This window comes from Alligator sinensis, unplaced genomic scaffold, assembly GCF_000455745.1.
Source record: "Alligator sinensis unplaced genomic scaffold, ASM45574v1 scaffold886_1, whole genome shotgun sequence".
NCBI classification, from domain to species: domain Eukaryota; kingdom Metazoa; phylum Chordata; order Crocodylia; family Alligatoridae; genus Alligator; species Alligator sinensis.
This window is the reverse complement of record NW_005842040.1, coordinates 540,777-546,776: the sequence shown is the minus strand read 5'-3', so window position 1 is coordinate 546,776 and position 6,000 is coordinate 540,777.

Genomic DNA, 6,000 nt, shown 5'->3' with positions numbered 1-6,000 from the left:
GCCCTTTCTCAAACTGTATTGCTATGGAAGGCAATGGACTCCTCCTGCCCCATGTTCTCCAGGCACACTGTGCTCACACAAGGATCTCATACAAGCATTTTACTCTAGCCTGAATTTCATGCACAGCTGGGGACTGTGTAGTCAGGAGCATACCTAGAAAATGGTGAAATCTGCTTTCTATTTAAGGTTATTCCCTTTCATTTATGCTCTGTTTCTCATTCTGGGCTGTTTGCAATTTATGGGGCTAGGGGTCTTTAGACTTAAGCCCCCAGGTGAGGTTCATCACAGTCTTTAAGAACACATCCTGTGCCTTCCTGTTCATGGACAGCATCTATCACATTGAAGGAGCAGCTGAAATGCAAATAATCAATAATACTTCCAGCTGCGCCTTCCCCTGGCACTGTCAAGGTTCAGTTCAAATCCTCTCTGCTCTATTAAGTTGCATTAATTAACTCTCCTATGTGTTGAGGTAAATGCTCTGCTACATTATATTTTTTATCAAGGAATAGAAAAGGCCAATGAGGATTAAAACTTGTCCAGCAACATGGCTCAGTGAAGGATTCAGCCTTAGTGTGATAAATGGATCATAATGTTACTACAAACCCAGGACTGTGGTGTCTCAGTGCACTGCAGAGGTTAAATGGAGACACTTAAGTGAGGCAGTGGAGCTTTGCTACTTCCATTTGGTAGGAATAGTAGTTTTATTTTGGCAGCTCTAAAGACTTACAGATCTCACTGTGAGGGAAAATTGCTCTGATATTCAGTCTGAATGGTGTGTTTCCTTACCTCCATCCTCTTCTCCCTAGCAATATCCCTTTTACCCTGCTTCAAACAATTCTTTTCTCCCTACGGCCATGTTCCCGTTTGTTATGTCATGCAGCATCTTGATGTATGAGTGCAGAGCTCTGCAAATCAATAATAAATAATATTCAGGCCTTCCAGCTGGCTAGAGACATCAAAACCAGCTTGCCATGTAAGGCAAAAAAGGGGCACTTTATGTGCAGATGTGCTAGCAGCATGCTTCGGCACAACTCATTTGATCTCAAATTCCCTCATATTTGCTCTTGCTGGGGCAGGATAGACAGGATTAACTGGTTTTTTCATGTTAACTTCAAGGGGTGCATTCACCTCTCACCCCCATAGATATGAAGCCGGTGCCAGTTGTGTGGGCTGGGAGCGGTCCGAGGCCCTCGGGGGCGGGGGTTCGCGCGGCGGGCTGTGGCCAGCAGCCCGGACACGCCGGGTCGGGGAAGGCAGGCGGCACGCTAGAATTAGGCACGGATGCTTAGTGGTTGATTAAATATTATTTTACTTACACCGAAGATGGTCGCGGTGCAGGCAGGAAAACTTGCTTGAGTTGCAGTTACAAAACAAAACAAAACAAAGTTCGAACCTGCAGGGCACGAGAGTACGTCGCAGGGGGTTTTCGGCGACGGGAAGATGCAAAACACGAGAGTACGTTGCAATGGGTTTTCGGCGAGGGGAATATAAACCTGCAGGACTCGAACCCGGACAGAGCTCTGGATACACTCACACGAAGTTTGCTAGGCTCCGTGGAACTTGCGCGCAGGGAAGGGTATGTCGAGGGATCAGGCGGCGACGGGGAGAGGCGAGAGGCTGATCAGACCCCTATAGCCAGCTCTAAGGTACACGTGCTGGGTCCGATAGGCTCCGCAGCGCACCTAGAGTTCTCCTCAAGATGTTTACGGAGTCCCCCCTTGCAGGGTTCTCCTCCGGAGATCTCCAACTTGGGCGGAAACTGCTCAAGCCTCTTATACGGCTAGCAAGCCAATTGCTAGCCGCCACGTGGGAATAATTTAGAACTGGCCAATAGTGGGACACAAATTTGTATACGAATGGCAGGGAAATCTTCGTCTCCTCCGGAGATCTCCAACTTGGGCGGAAACTGCTCAAGCCTCTTATACGGCTAGCAAGCCAATTGCTAGCCGCCACGTGGGAATAATTTAGAACTGGCCAATAGTGGGACACAAATTTGTATACGAATGGCAGGAACTCCTTGCACCATGCATTTCTTTTTTGCAACCTAAGAAATGCACCCTGCAAAGAAAGCTCCGAGTGGCGGGAAATAATTTAGCAGTGCCGAAGCACGCACAAACAAAAATCACACCCTTGGGTTGTGACACCAATGTTATTCTCTTCCCCACCTCCCAGCAGATGTGAAGTCTGTGTTAGTGTTAAAGGGAATTACACCCTGACTGTAACTGCCTTGTGATATGCAGCCCATGGCACATGAAGAGGTTGTGTGGATTGGTTAGATGGAGGCAGAACCTGTCCTTTGTGAGCAGTTACCACTCCAAGATCTGCTAGGGGTTGGCTTGGGCAAAGACAGCACATAAGCCTATGTTGGAAGCCTGCACAAATCTTATGCCAGCATCACCCAGAATCAGGCGAACATCCCAGTGCCCACCACAATTGCCCTACAGTCCTGTCATGCCCTGTGGCGGGAGGCACCAAGGGCCTCCGAGTGCTTCCTCCACTAGCTTCTTGCCCTGAGCTATGTGGTAGTCTCACACACCCAGTGGAACCTCCCCTCCCAGCCTGTGCATCCTGCTGTTCCCCCCTTGTACCTAGTGTGTCACACTTGGTTGTGCCCTGTGGTCTGAGTGTCCTGCTGTTCCCACCTGTGCATGAGCCACCCCCACATCAGCACCTCTGAACCTTTCATGATGCCACATAAGCTACCCCCACATTGGTCCTGGTTGGTCACCACAAAGTGGGGAGCAAACCCAGCTGCATTACAAACCACTGCTATTGCCTTATGTTACTCCACTGCAGAATCCTGACTTTAGACAGAATCCTGACTTTCTGAGAACATGTGATGAAAACAGCAGCAAAGGTCAGTTCCTGAAACAACTTGCTAGCCAAGCTTGCTGGATCAACATGGAGAGCTGCAGCCACAACACTCTGGACTTCAGCTCCTGCCCTATCATACTCAGCAGCAGAGAATTGTGCACAGGTCCGGCACAGATCATCACATACCTATCTTGTTGACACTCAGCTGAACACAACTGTGTGTCATAACTGGAACCTTCTATTCAGCTTCCCTCTCCGGCTCCCCATCCTTGCAAATATCACTCCCCGACACATCTGATGATGACATGAGAGTTGGTCAAAATTGTTCATACTGCACCTTACCTACCACTCTACAATGACCTGTTTAATCCACCCAAGGTCTGCCTTCCTTCACAACACTCCTTATGGAGCAACCTCCCTGACCAGGATCTGCTTGCAGAAGCCCTCTGGATCAAGAAACAGGAATCACAGGAACTCACAAATAAGTTCCTTGTGACAAACTCCATTCATCAACCTGCTGGTTTTAAACTATCACGGTGAGAGTGGTCTTTGCTAAACAGGTTCAGGACAGGCCAAAGTCCCTGCGCAGCCAACCTTCACCATTGGGGCCTCAGTGGTAACCCATTGCGCACTTGTGGAAAGATACAAACAATGCCACACATCACCAAGGAGTGTCCCCTCTACAAACTAAGACGTGGATTAATAACTTTGAATCCTCCCCCTCTATGTGACACTGGTCAGGCCGCAGTTGGAGTACTGCGTCCAATTCTGTGCGCTGCACTTCAGGAGGGATGTGGACAACATGGAGAGGGTCCAGAGGAGGGCCACTTGCATGATCAGGGGGCAGCAGGGCAGGTCCTACAAGGAGAGGCTAAGGGACCTTAACCTGTTCAGCCTCCACAAGAGAAGGCTGCAGGGGGATCTAGTGGCCATTTACAAACTAGTCAGAGGGAACCAGCAGGCATTGAGAGAGTCCCTGTTCCCCCAAGCACTCCCAGGAGTGACAAGAAATAACGGTCACAAGCTGGCAGAGGGTAGATTCAGGTGAGCCACCCCCACATCAGCACCTCTGAACCTTTCATGATGCCACATAAGCTACCCCCACATTGGTCCTGGTTGGTCACCACAAAGTGGGGAGCAAACCCAGCTGCATTACAAACCACTGCTATTGCCTTATGTTACTCCACTGCAGAATCCTGACTTTAGACAGAATCCTGACTTTCTGAGAACATGTGATGAAAACAGCAGCAAAGGTCAGTTCCTGAAACAACTTGCTAGCCAAGCTTGCTGGATCAACATGGAGAGCTGCAGCCACAACACTCTGGACTTCAGCTCCTGCCCTATCATACTCAGCAGCAGAGAATTGTGCACAGGTCCGGCACAGATCATCACATACCTATCTTGTTGACACTCAGCTGAACACAACTGTGTGTCATAACTGGAACCTTCTATTCAGCTTCCCTCTCCGGCTCCCCATCCTTGCAAATATCACTCCCCGACACATCTGATGATGACATGAGAGTTGGTCAAAATTGTTCATACTGCACCTTACCTACCACTCTACAATGACCTGTTTAATCCACCCAAGGTCTGCCTTCCTTCACAACACTCCTTATGGAGCAACCTCCCTGACCAGGATCTGCTTGCAGAAGCCCTCTGGATCAAGAAACAGGAATCACAGGAACTCACAAATAAGTTCCTTGTGACAAACTCCATTCATCAACCTGCTGGTTTTAAACTATCACGGTGAGAGTGGTCTTTGCTAAACAGGTTCAGGACAGGCCAAAGTCCCTGCGCAGCCAACCTTCACCATTGGGGCCTCAGTGGTAACCCATTGCGCACTTGTGGAAAGATACAAACAATGCCACACATCACCACGGAGTGTCCCCTCTACAAACTAAGACGTGGATTAATAACTTTGAATCCTCCCCCTCTATGTGACACTGGTCAGGCCGCAGTTGGAGTACTGCGTCCAATTCTGTGCGCTGCACTTCAGGAGGGATGTGGACAACATGGAGAGGGTCCAGAGGAGGGCCACTTGCATGATCAGGGGGCAGCAGGGCAGGTCCTACAAGGAGAGGCTAAGGGACCTTAACCTGTTCAGCCTCCACAAGAGAAGGCTGCAGGGGGATCTAGTGGCCATTTACAAACTAGTCAGAGGGAACCAGCAGGCATTGAGAGAGTCCCTGTTCCCCCAAGCACTCCCAGGAGTGACAAGAAATAACGGTCACAAGCTGGCAGAGGGTAGATTCAGGCTAGACATCAGGAGGCACTACTTCACTGTCAGGGTGGCTAGGATCTGGAACCAACTTCTAAGAGAGGTGGTGCTGGCTCCTACCCTGGGGGTCTTTAAAAGGAGGCTGGATGAACACCTTGATGAGGTTGTTTGACCCTAGTACTTTTTCCTGCCATGGCAGGGGGTTGGACTTGATGATTGGCTCAGGTCCCTTCCAACCCTACCAACTATGAAACTCAGTTAATGAGGAGGCTATTGCTTGGCGTTGCAAATTTGCATTCGCTAAATAAAATAAAATACTCTGCTGCAGAGTATGCATGTCCAGTATCAGTTCATCCCAAGAGACTAGACCCAGTTCTAAATGACAGCTGTCTTGAAATTACAGGAGGTCTAAAGCCAACAGTAAAGGATAGCCCATACTTACTGGCTGGCATTGCACCACCTGATATCAGAAGAAAGGTAGCAAGCCAAAAAGAAAAATCACAGCAGATGGAAGACCCCAGGCATCAACTCTGTAGTCACAAAGAAGTAACTGGTTTAAAACATGAAAGAGTTTTGTGACCAATGTTGCACCATTGGACTGAGGTTATGGAAGGAAAGATTATGCACAATCAGATGCTCCGAAATGGACCTGGAACCCCAGGACCTTCCCAGAGGGGCTGAACTGGACTGGCCAACATGGCGATGCCTGAATTTTCTGTGCAGGTCAACTGGAAGATCAAAAACAAACATGATCAAATGGGGCTAATCTAACATATATGTTGTAAGTGCTGTGAAGTGCACACTATGGGGCATCTGCTTGTTTGCCAGCTCCTTGGCGAGACCCGTGTGGAGGGCCTTGCTGCAGCAATGCAAGAGCCATCACTTGTGCACAATACTTTATAACAGACAAGGTTCTCTGGATGAATCTGATATCTTTTATTAGATCAACTTAAATAGTTGGAGAACAA